The following is a 13146-nucleotide window of genomic DNA, read 5'->3' on the forward strand; positions in this document are numbered from 1 at the left end:
CAAAATTAAATTTAAGTTTAATTAAGTTTAATTAATTAAGTTTAAATCAAATGGAGAAGTGGAGTTACCATGGTTGAGATGGGTTTGAGGGAATAATCTCCACTCAGTGGTGGCTCTTTTAAAAAAATTCTCTATACCTTATGTATTTTTTAATTTTTTAAAATTATTTTTTGAGTAAGAGTCTTGCTCTGTTGCCCAGGCTGGAGTACGGTGGCATGATCTCGGCTCACTGCAAACTCCACCTCCCAGGTTCAAGCGATTCTCCTGCTTTTGCCTCCCGAGTAGCTGGGATTACAGGTGCCTGCCACCATGCCCAGCTAATTTTTATATTTTTAGTAGAGATGGGGTTTCACCACGTTGGTCAGGCTGGTCTTGAACTGCTGACCTTGTGATCCACCTGCCTCAGCCTCCCAAAGTGCTGGGATTACAGGCGTGAGCCACCACACCTGGCTAAAAAAATTCTCTGTACTTTATAATGACTCTGTGGCCATAGAGGAATTAACATGAAAATGTTTTTAATAATTTTCACACACTCATAAAATACAAAGTTACTTATACTAGTCAAAATATGCACAGTAAAAGTTTGTTTCTGTAACCTATCTATGGTGATGGCAGAGAAGGACATAAGAGTTACTGCTCACACCCATTAGGGTGGTTATTATTAAACAAACAAACAAACAAAAAACAGATAATCACAAGCATTGGTGAACAGGTAGAGAAACTGCAACCCTTGTGCACTGTTGGCAGGAAGGTAAAATGGGGCAGCTTTCTATGGAAAACAGTATGGCAGTTCCTCAAAAAATTAAAAATAGAGCCACCAAACATGCGCCTGTAATCCCAGCTATTCGGGAGGCTGAGATGGGAGAATCACTTGATCTGGAAGGCAGAAGTTTCAGTGAGCTGAGATCATGCCACTTGCACTCCAGCCTGGGCAACAGAGCAAGACTGTTTCCAAAAAAAAAAAAAAAAAAAAAAAAAAGAAGGAAAATAATTTGCCTTCCTTACAAGTCAGTTTTGCTTAAAAATATAATTTTGATTGTAGGTAATACTAGAAAATATGTTACAGGCTTAAGAGGTTTAAATATGTCCCTAAATAAAATGTTCTTAAAGCAAAAAAAAAAAAAAAAAAAAAAAAATTAAGAGCCACCATAAGACCCAGCAATTCCAATTCTGGGTATATACTCAAAAGAATTGAGAGCAGGGACTCAAAGTAATATTTGTCCCTCCATGCTAATAGCATCCACGTAATAGGTTTTGGCTATTGGCCATTCACAATAGCCAAAAGTTAGAAGCAACCCAAGTGCTATCAGCAGATTAATGGACAAGCAAAATGTGGTATAAAGGAAGGAAATTCAGACACAAGAAACAACATGGATGAAACCTGAGGACATTGTGCTAAGTGAAAAAGCCACTCACAAAAAGACAAATACTAGATTATTCCATTTACTTGTGGTGCTGAGTAGTCAAATTCATAGACAGAAAGTAGAATGGCTACTTCCAGAGGATAGGAGTGGGATGGGGCGGGGAGGAATGAGGAGTTTGTGTTGGTATGGGTTTGCAACTCCTTTCAAAGAAGCTTCTCCAAGCTTGCCTTCTTCTCTTTGGGTTCAGGTGGAATTGGACAAAAAGACCAAGACTAACTCTTAAGCAATGTATGGTCTGAGCTGTTTCACTCAAACAAGAGCCCCCAGGTGGAAAGAGGTAACTAGACCAATGGCACAGTAATGTCCACTGTGGGTTTTATGACGACTTAGGACAATTACATGTTGACATGCAGAGCAGCAGCGGATTGTTATCAAATTTAGCCATGGCTAATGTAAAGCACACTGTATTCATGGGAGTACACAGAGGCAAAATAATGTTTCCATAATAACACCAAAAAATTTCCATTTGCTCATATGCTGTACACATCTAGGAATCCTCCTGGATTTCTAAATCGCATCTAAATTTAGTAGAGATTTCTGGAATTTTATCATTGATCTTTTCATAGTATCTGACTCTAGTTCTATTTTTGAACATTAACTGACACCAAGATAGCCAATTTATTTTTTAAACCAAAACATTTCAGGAAAATATGAAATATCTACTTTTATTTTTTATGTGTTGTGTGATAAGAATTTTAGCTAGTTTTGTTTGATAACTGGGTGATAATTCTCACTGAATTCTTTATAGTTCAACAAGTCAGACACATTCTAGCAGTTGAAATACCTATGAAATTGACAAGATAGTAAGACAGTTATTATTAATTTTATTATTTGTAGGCTTTGAAGACTTTTTCCTTTTGCAATAAGACTAATACTGAAAAACATCCACAAACTCATAGAGTACTAGTATATAAACACCTACTTCTTTTAAAACTGAAATAAGTTACCACTGCTCACACAGCCTCCTGCCCTCCATGTACCAGACTCAGAAAGAGTATATGGATATCTAAGACTTTTCTTAGTTCTAGGTTTTTTCGGCTAATTCCTTCAAAAAATAAATATGCTTGACTTATTAAAAAAAGACAGTCTTAATAGTAAACATGGACCATATTTTTAAAATTGTAATGCAGTATAAGTGTTTACGTCTAATATACAATTGTATAAAGCAAAAATGGAAGGTCTTTTCCTCCCATCTGTACCATACCAATATTGTTCTATAAACTGCTTTGTTTTCCTGACTCAAAAACATGCAGACACTTTTTTTCAAGCCAATACGGTAATACCACCTCAATGGCTGCACCTGGATATCATCACAGATCTTAGAAATTAGACAAACAAGCAGATATATCCAAACACTGAAAATATTTGAAGAAGTATGAAATTTGTGAAATAATAGGTAAATCACAGAAGACAAGGGGAAGATACATTTAGGGCTAATAATGATATTTCAATTATGGTACATAGTTTCTTATTCATGCAAAGGGTCTACTAATGGAATCTCAGGGAAGAGACCCTCATAAAACTCTGCTGGGGACAGGGAGAACAGATGTGAAATATTATTGGTCATGAGCAGCTAAGTAACACACTGGTTCCTTCTGAAACAGTCCACCCAAAGAATCCTTTAATCACAATGATCAGCTTTTTTTTGGCAAAGAAGTCAGACAGCATTTTTGGGGATAAGAGCACTTGGAAGAGCTCTCACATTTTTGGTTAGAGATACAAATGTTTTTCCTTCACCCCAGGGTGGAGAAGGAACCATGAATTTCCACTCTTGAAACATTACGCAATTTTGACCCTCAGGCCCATCCAACAGTTTGATGAGCCTTAATGGGCAGCTTCATACCTCACCATATTAGGAGAAAATGGAGTTTAGGCTTCATCAGCTGTTTTTGCCTTTTTATTTCCAAACAATACCAGGAAAATATTACATGACAAATTGAATGCAATTGTGTTACACAGAAACTTTTGTTGGAAAAACACCACAAGGTTTAAAATTAAATTTCAAGTGTACGATAATTATCATAAATTCAAAGTGGCATTAAGAAAAGATTTTATTATTCTATTTTTTCTTCCATTGTCTTTTTAGCCATAACTTATACTATATTTTAGTAGATACCAGAGATCTTTATTACTATTCACATGGAATTAGTATAACTTCACAACAGGTAAATATCTTACAGAATATAATTCTCCCTCTACCCTTTATATTACTGTTGTCATCTATGTTGCTTCCTCAGATGTTTACATCCCCCAATAGTTATTATTGTTGTTGCTTTGAAATAGTAAGTTTTTTGAAAAACTAAATACATGGTCTTTTAAATTTATCTTTTCTAGAGTTTTTCATTCCTCCTTACATATCTGTGTTTCCACAACAGATCCTTTCTCTTCATTTTTGAGAACTTCCTTGAGCATTTCTCTCGCATTCCTTAGCATTTCTTGTACTGTGGATCTGCTGACAACAAATTCCCTCAGCTTTATTTCTGAATATGTTTTTAATTTATTTCCATTTTTGACAAATATTTTTTACTGGGCATAGAACTCTAGGCTGGCAGTTTTTGTTTAAATCCTTTTAAAGAAGTCATTCCATTGTCTTGTTGAGTCTATTGATTCTGATGAGAGTCAGTTACAATTCTTTGATGTTCTTTTAAATATATTATCTGTTCTATCTGTTCATAATATATTTTACCTTTATCTTTTGCTTTTAGCAATTTGAGTGTAGTTCTCAATTCTGATTGAGGTTTACTGAGCTTCAATCTGTGGGTTAATGTCTTTCATCAATTTTGGAATATATCCACATCCATTTTCTCTTCCAATATTTCTTCTGTCACTTTTCCTCTCTCCTCTCCTGGAACTCCAATAACATGACTGTCAGGCTGTTTGATGTTGCCCCAAATGTCCTTCATAATCTGCTTTGCTTCCCTCCCCCAACTCTCTCTGTGCTTAAGTTAAAACATTTCTATTTCACTGTCTTCATTTTTCCTCACTTCTACTGTGTTCAGTCAGCTAAGTCTTCCAATGAATACTTCACTTCCAATATGGTATTTTTTTCATATCAAGAATATCCAATTAGTTATTTTTAGAGATTCAATTTCTCTGTTGACATTATCCATATTTTTATCCATTTTTGCCCATCTATCCTCTAATTTCTATAACATATTATAATTGTTATTTGAAAGATCTTATCTCTTAACATCAGTATCTATGCTGTTAATATGTCTGATTAAATATTGATTTAAAAACGACCAGTTGCTTATAGGTCACGTTTTCCTTTTTCTTCACATATTTCATAACTTTTTATTAGATGGCAGATGTTGTTTTTAAAAGAACTCTAGAAAACTGGAGTAAATAAAGGTTTCCCCAGAAAGGGCAAGGCTTTTCCTCTATTTGGTAGATAGAGTGAGAGGCAGAGCATGTCAATCCAATCAGGAGTTGAGCTGGGTCTGGGCTGGGTTGCAATTTACATTAGTTTTCATTTATCTCTGGTTTCAAATGCTTCAAGGGGGAAATCTGTCCTGTGTGTACTATAGGTCCCTCCTGCTAAAAGCGTTTTGAGATAAACACCATGGGACTACAGAGATCTCTCTCTGCTTTACAGCCTGGTCCCCTGTGTTGCTGGAATCCTGTATTGCCAGGGCTCCCAGCAAAAATCCCAAGGGGCAGAGTTGTTGAGTGGGGAGAACTAGCTCTGCATTTGGAGCTTCTACAAATTCCAACCTCTTGTGCTAGTGCAGGCAGCCATTAACAGCTCCACCGGTGTCTCCTCACCCCAGTAGAGTCCCTCCACCTAGACAGGTATGACCTTTGGCCCAGAACTGCAGAAACTCAGGGAGCAGACATGCCCAGGGAGGTAATGACCACTCGGCTCTGCTCATGTCACAAGAGTTCTTCTTCCCTGGAACTTGGCTCCTTTAGACTTCTTTGTATCCACAGCTCTCCAACATAGTTTTTAAAATATAGATTTTTATATTTATTCCTTTTTTTTTTCTAGCTGCTACAGTGGGAACGGTAGTCTGTCACAAACTAGTCTACATCCTAACTGGTAGCAGAACTCCCACAAAACATTGTAAACATAACAGATATTTTTAAAAGTTGCATTTGTTTATGCACAGCTTGCTCTGTGTAACCACGAGTTTAGTTGTTAAGTATATTCTAAAAAAATATTTTTAAAAGACATACTTCTTACTATGAAATACTCTATGGGCCTTTATTATCTGTTATTTTATGGAGAGGTTTATACATAACGAGTTACTGTCATACACATTACATCATTTGATCCTTATATGCACCCCATGAAGTAGCCAAAGCCAGTATTGTACGTCTCATTGCACAGCAATGGAGAGAGTTACTGGGAGTAAAGTGGGGACACATAGCTTCCCCTTGCAGTTATAAGTAAATGTGAATTCTGTTCTGTGACTTCAAGGCTCAGCACCTTCTGTCCTCAAAACTTCTTTGCTAGTCTTACTTTACATCACTCTCCCACGGCATTAGCACTGGGCATGCTAATCTTTCCTCAGTTTCTCTAAAAAGCCAAGTTCTTTCTTCCCTTAGGAAATTTACTCTTTCTGCTCTTTCTTCCTGCAACCTTCTTTCTCCCCAAGAAATTTCTGCAGCAAGATGCCTCTCATCATTCAGCTCGCAATGTAAATGCCACCTCTTGGGGGATCCCTTTCCAGGCCACTCTAATGTAGCATTCCTCCAGTTATTCGCTGTCTCAGCTCTCGGGGTTCCCTGCTTCTCATTCATCAATGATAAACACTTCATGCACTCATTTGCTTACTTTGTTTTGGGGGGGTCTATTTTCCCCACTAGAATATAGAGGAACCATGTTTGTCTTATTAACACAGTGTGTGGCAAAGGAAAACAACGCAGAAATACTTGCTGAATGAATGACTAGCGTCAGTGGAGCCAGGACAGGAATTCAACCTTTCCCCATCTGGTCCAAATGCTCTCCCTCCTGTAATTGTTCTTAATTTCAAAAGCCCCCTCAGGTATTTGTGTAACTGCTTATAGCTGTAAATATTTTTATAGCAGAGAAGTGATATAGTGTGGTGATTTAGACAAAAACTCTGAAGCCAGCTAGCACAGGTTTGAATGCGGGCTACAGCTCTATAATCTTGAACAAACTACTGAACCTCTGTGACTCCATTTCCTAAACAGTAAAATGGGGATATTAATCACATGCACTTCGAGGGGCTGTTACGAGGAGTGAGTTAATACATGTAAAATGCCTGGCACATAGTCAACCCATGTGTTAGTGATTGCTACAATTTAATTACTTTGATAGCATGTCCAGAGCTAGATTTAGGGTGTGGCTATCATGGGTGCTAAAATATAACAAGTACATAAAAATGTCCCTAGAGATATCATGAGATAAATAAAACTGTATTTATCAGAATTGCTCTCTGACCCAAGTCTATTCCCAACCCTGTTGTCCCAACTCCCTTGGCCCAGAAGTGGCTATCTGACACAATTCTGGCCAAAGTCACATAAGTAAAAGTCTTCTCCAGGGTTGCAGTGAAATCCTTTGTTTTCCTGATATAGGTGCCACCCCTTTCTCTTTCCCGTTCTCCCTCCTTGGAATGTGGACAAGATGACTGGTGCTGCAGCAGCCACCTTGCCCATTATGAGAGAAAAGCCAAGAAATTGTAGCAATTGGCCTTGATATTACTGAGTTTTGGAAATAACACCAGATGCTGCCTATCTCTGGACTTCCAGAAATGTGAGAAAAATAAATGCCTATTTTTAAAACCTACTCTCATCTTTGTTGTGTTTGTTATTTGCAGCCCAAATCATTCCTAACTGATAATGGGAAGGAATGTTCTAATAAGTCATTTGGGGCAGAGTGAGATGAGACACCCTCTGTATCCCACTAAGGGGAATATTCAAGTAACAATTTATAGTCAACACAACCTGCCTCGTAAGGAAGGTGGGTGGCATCTAACAATTCTCTCTTCTTGTTTTGTTTTGTTTGGGAATGGAGTCTTGCTCTGTAGCTCAGGCTGGAGTGCAGTAGCACGATCTCAGCTCACTGAAACCTCCGTCTCTGGGTCCCAGTTCAAGCAATTCTCCTGCCTCAGCCTCCTGAGTAGCTGGGATTATAGGCATGCACCACCATGCCCAGCTAATTTTTGTATTTTTAGTAGAGACGGGGTTTCACCATGTTGGCCAGGCTGGTCTTGAACTCCTGACTTTTTTTTTTTTTTAAGACAGGGTCTCTGCCACCCAGGCTGGAGTGCAGTGGTGCAATCATAGCTACTTGCAGCCTCAATCTCCCAGACTCAAGAGATCCTCCTGCCTCAGCCTCCCAAGTAGCTGGGACTACAGGTGTGCACCACCACACCTGGCTAATTTTTTTTTGTTTTTAGTACAGATGAGGTCTTGTTATGTTACCCAGACTAATCTTGAACTCCTGAGCTCAAGCGACTCTCCTGCCTTGGCCTCCCAAAGTGCTGGGATTACAGATGTGAGCCACCACACCTGGCCTTCACACAATGATTCTCAATTGTAAGGGCTACCAAATTATTAGCCTAACCCCATGTCTTGGTCTGGCTTTGATCAGTACATTACGGAGTTAAACTTCCTGCTGAAAACATCCCCACCTACATGTACAAGGAATATCTTCACGTTGCTCTCAAACTGAACAGATTCCATGAGTTTTGGGAAGAATATACCAAAACCAAAGATTTTGCCTTCCCTCTACTAGAGAAGAGGAAGACTGAGTTCTCCATTATTTGTCACTGCCGTTGAATGATGCTGGTGGCAGCACAGTGTGGACATCTAGAGAAATTCCCGTGGATACTGATTGCAGTGAGCCTGTAGCAGGACTCTTTCAAAAGAAACCACTGACTCTCTGGAATAGACCCTGGCACAGTCCAGTTCCACAGCTGTCTGCCCTTTTAGCTTCCTCAGAAGGCCGTTCAGATAGAGCAAGAGGACAAATCCCTTGTTTCTTATGCTCTGGCTTCTCAGTAATCTTTGGATTCTAACATGTTTATAAACAACTCAACTTGGATGTCCTGCAAAAAGCACTTGAAAGGCAATAATGATAAAAAGAAGCCATAGTTTCAGACTAACAGGACCAAGAACACAGAAGGGGTTTTTGCCTTCATTCTCAGGCTCCCAACTCTCTTTTTCTATCTTTCTCCCATCTCATCAGTTTTCTCTGTTACTTGCCTGGCTGGCCTCATCCCTCTTAGGGGAAAAGAAGAAAGCGAACAAAGCTTTCATGAACAGGTAAATAGATCTGCCTGAACCTCTCTGTTGGCAGCAAAGAATACAGAAAAATGTGTTTGTAGATTGGGAAGGCTTAAAACAGCAAACAAATCTTTACTTATGCAGCAGGGAATATGGAGGGTTGGATTCTTTCTTTAAAAAAAAAAAATGACACATCAGTAATTAAGTTGGTAGGCATTTATGGATAACCTCTGAGTACAGCACTATGCAAGTAATGGGAACGGTGGCAATGAAAGAATGAACAACTTCAAACCAAAAATTCATGTGACGTACTTTATTGTGACATTAGCTTTATTGCAGAGGTCTAAAACCAAACCCACAATATATTGAGGTATGCCTGTACATAAATTATATATGTGTGTGTGTATGTGTGTGCTTTATATATGACAAACCGAAATATAATCTGTTTCTTAAATTTCCCCATCTTTGTCTGAGGGAGGGAGAGATGGAGAGTGACTGCTAATAGGTGATAATATCTATGTTCTAATATTAATCAGTGGCGATATCCCAACTTTGTGAATACACTAAAAACCACTGAACTGTACACTTTAAAGGAGTAGATTTTATGTTATATGAATTGTATCTCAATTTAAAAATGTGAGAATTACCCCTGCTTTTATTTTTTTTAATTTTGATAATTAAAAGTGCTTTGAGATTTCAAATATGCTTAAGGAAAGGCAAAAATTTTCCCAAAGGGGCATGGGTTGAGAAAGATTTAAAGACACTTCTATGAAAGGTTACTGGTTGCTTTTAGCAAAGGCTAACAGTCAGAGGTAGGAAATGATCTTGCTCCCTGTTCGGCTAATAATCATCCACGTAACAACAGGCTAAAATGTCTGCTTTGCAGGCAAAGTAAATCACTAAATGTGAACGTTTTATGTTCTGTCTGTGTTAAAACTAATATGCAATTTATAAGCTTGACATATATATTGATTTTGGTAACGCTCAGTCAATCCCACAAGTGACTCTTAACACATTATCCTCAAAGATAAATTGAGGTTATGAGTAGAGAACTAGTTTGGTGCCACCTAATCATTGCTCAGGGGCTCATATTTTTTATCCAATTAGGGGCTACTCAGGAAGGAATCTATAAAAGAGAATATGAGCAAAAAGAAGCTTTTTCTGGCTCTTTACTAACATTCTACCCACTGTCCATTCAGTGACATGTCACTCTAAGAGTCTTGGTAAACTCTAGGTTTTGTGCTTCTGAATTTATACTTCACCAAGTAATCTGGATAAACATCTTTTTAAAAATTGTCTTTTTATATCAAAAGTTAGTACATATTCTCTCTATTGCTTAATGCCAAATTGCAGTATATATTTTGATTATGTAGTTTTGAGGGGCCTGCTACAGCTAGCACTACTATGTATGGCTTTCAAAGCAATTAAAATTGAGCCCCCCATTCCAGCATCATCTAAGAATTTACCTTGACTTTCTAGCTCCCTCCTGCCTCTCCAATGCTGTGATGTATTTGCTGGAATGCAGCCATTTAGCCCCTGTTTCTTCTAAATCTCTGGTCTCCATTTATTGCCATTATTACCTAGTCATTAACCTTCAGACAGGAAATGTGTAAATTCTGCTTGATTGTATCCTCGTATTGCTTTTCAGTTTCTTTTGTCTGTTTTCTCGCTTCAGCTCCAAAAATTCAATAATAGCAGAACAGAATCACAAGGTCAAGGGTATTATCCAGCAATCTCTCTACCTACTTGGTGTCCCATGTGGGCATTCTCAGGTGGATGGGCTTTACAGAGCTTGGTCCGGCTTCACAGGCTTTCCCTGAGTGGGACTGGCTTTCCTCCTCATGGGCCCTCGCTTCAGCTCAGCTTCAAACTATTCCGTACAAAGTCCACAGTGAAACACAAGTACAAACTTATTAAATTCTATGAGGGGTGAGTTGGCCATTTGAATGAAGGCGTATCAACCTTCCTTATTCTTCTTCTTTCACAATATGGTTTTTCCACACTTAGAGTCACTCCATGACAGTTTTAACTCTGTAGGGTCCCCTGGAGAATAACCATTCTGTGCTCCATCAGTTGTCATTGGCTGACTTTGAGAAGGCTGCTTCCGAAGTTCCACATAAACAGCTTTGAATTGGAAAGCCATAACTAGGGTTTCCAATGAAACAGAGGATCCCAGGATTGGAGATCCTCTGCTTGAGAGGGAGATCCTCTGATTGAGAGGGAATTTCAGAAATGCCTGAATAAATCACCACATTTTATAGACATGAAAAATGAATCTCAGAGGGGCAGCAAGTTGTCCAAAATGACACAGCTAATTATTGAGAAACGGAACTAAAAATTTGGTCTCCTGGTGCCTAATTCCATGCTCTTTCCCCCCATCACCCGTCTCCTGCCTATTTATACTTTATATTCTTCACTAACTTAAAAAATATAAGGCTTCACACTTTTATATTAGAGATTATCCTTTTTGTCCCCTTAATGTATTTCTGAAAAGCATATGACAAAATAAGTTATCAAATTGAGTATATTTTTACTATAAAATATGTTGAGAAATATATCCCCAGCCAAAAGTTTTAGTAAAGATCAAAGAGAGCTATATGCATAATTATCATAAAATATATGGATGTTTAAAAATGTATGTAAAGCTCTCTAAAAATTTGAAAGTGAACTAATAAAATTGGCAGGTGTAGCAGACCAAATACACTGGCTATGTAAGTTATATATAGAGAGATAACTACACATTAAAAAGCAACTGCTGTATATTTGATCTAAAAGGAGTGTATCAGCACTATTCACTATTAAACATGAATGACATTTTAAGTTTACCCATAGGTTAACCTATTAGAATGCATGGAGTTTCTTGAAATAGTGTCAATAATTCATGTCTTCTATTTTAAAATCATTCAAGGAAGAAGAAGCTAAGACTTCCATTTTACTCAGCTTTCCCTGTGGTAAGTAGAGACATTTCCAAAGTATCATAGCCAAGTTAAAATATGATAAATTCTAAATCCACATTCTTATTATTCACATCATTGACAATAATCATCGTCCACCCAACTGAAAGCATTTGACATTAGTTCTCTACCTCACCCTCTCCAGTTTACTGAAAACACTGTTCATCATCAGATGAATTCCTTGAGAAAACTGCAAAGCCAGCAGTCAGAGCACTTCATGCTGTTTAAAAATGCCATGAAAACAACAGTCATAATTAGGACCCTCAAAATCCCTCTCACTGCATGACAAAGAAAGGCACAGATCAGTAATCTGAATGCCAATGGTCAACATGAACATTAGAAAGACAAGAGCTGTAAGTTCTGTCAAAGGAGAATCAAATAAATAATTTGATACTGGCTGACACTTCACACTGTGGGGTTCTTGTCATCAGTATCTCTGAAGCTCTTCCACAGTCTAGGTGAATGGCTTTAAGGAGCTCAGTATCTAATCCCTGACAGCAGACAAAAAACTATATGTCTCTGATAATAGCTGAGCCATGGGGATGGAGAGTAATTTATTTTCTGTCATCTTAGTCAGGTGAAGCTCTTTCTAAGAGGAATAACCCAAATCAGGAAGGTTTCCCTCCTAAGCCTTCCTGTCCACTCATTTTCCAATAATGTTACTGCCTTACTCTACCACTGGCCAGCATTCATCATGATAGCCATTCCTTGAATAGACTCTTTTGTGAGCAAATCTGTTGAGCTTTCATCCAATTTTTAAAAACACAGAGAAATAAGATCTTGCATTTCACTTATTTACTTCTAATTATTTAAAACAAGAAGCTGCCTAGTAATATTTTGATTTTGATGGCTAGCCAAGTGATATTGGAAAAGGGTTTTAATTTTGCTTCCATTTTCCATTCTAAAGCTCCCTCTTTAAAACAAAAATTACCCATATTCTGCTTACCAGAATATCTATATTTCAGTAGAGTTGTAAAACAAAATTCTACCAAGGCTCCCACTAGTCCAAACAGCTCCTCTGTATGAATTAAATAAAGACTAGCCTCTGTGGGAAAATATGGTTTGGCTATTGGAGCAAGGCTGCATTCTTAATCAGAAAACAACCTGCAAAAGTATTCATTGACCCTGAATTCTGCTCAGTGACTCACAGTTTCCCATTTATTTCCATTATAGAATTCTTCTCGAAAAATGTCTGTCTCCAGCCAAACTTTTGGAATCACATAGTTGAGAAAAAAAGTTTTATTAATTGAATGGTAAATGTGGATTGATATTAATTCATTGATGAAAATTAATAATTAATGGGAAAGATTGTGAATATTACATATGGCTATTTGAGTAACCTTTTGAGAAATATGCTTTTACAAAAGATTTTCTGGTTTTATTATCCCAGGAAGAATTAAGAAAAAGAAAAAACAGCACTATGTATTTCTCTAAAGGAGGCACAAAACTAAATACATTGTAGTAGTAAAAAAAAAATAGATGTGTAGTGTTAAAAACTCTAGAAGGAAGGTAAGCGAAAGTTTCTAGAGCGCTCCCACAGCCCTCTGCACTTCTGAACACAGTGAACACGACTA

General features: G+C 37.7%; 1 protein-coding gene across 6 annotated transcripts in view; it reads right to left on the bottom strand.

Moving 5' to 3' along the window:
• The window catches only part of ARHGAP28 (Rho GTPase activating protein 28), a 230113-nt gene that overhangs the window by 88862 nt on the left and 128105 nt on the right, over window positions 1–13146 (bottom strand). The window lies entirely within an intron of this gene.

This window comes from Pan paniscus, chromosome 17 (genome assembly GCF_029289425.2).
Source record: "Pan paniscus chromosome 17, NHGRI_mPanPan1-v2.0_pri, whole genome shotgun sequence".
NCBI classification, from domain to species: domain Eukaryota; kingdom Metazoa; phylum Chordata; class Mammalia; order Primates; family Hominidae; genus Pan; species Pan paniscus.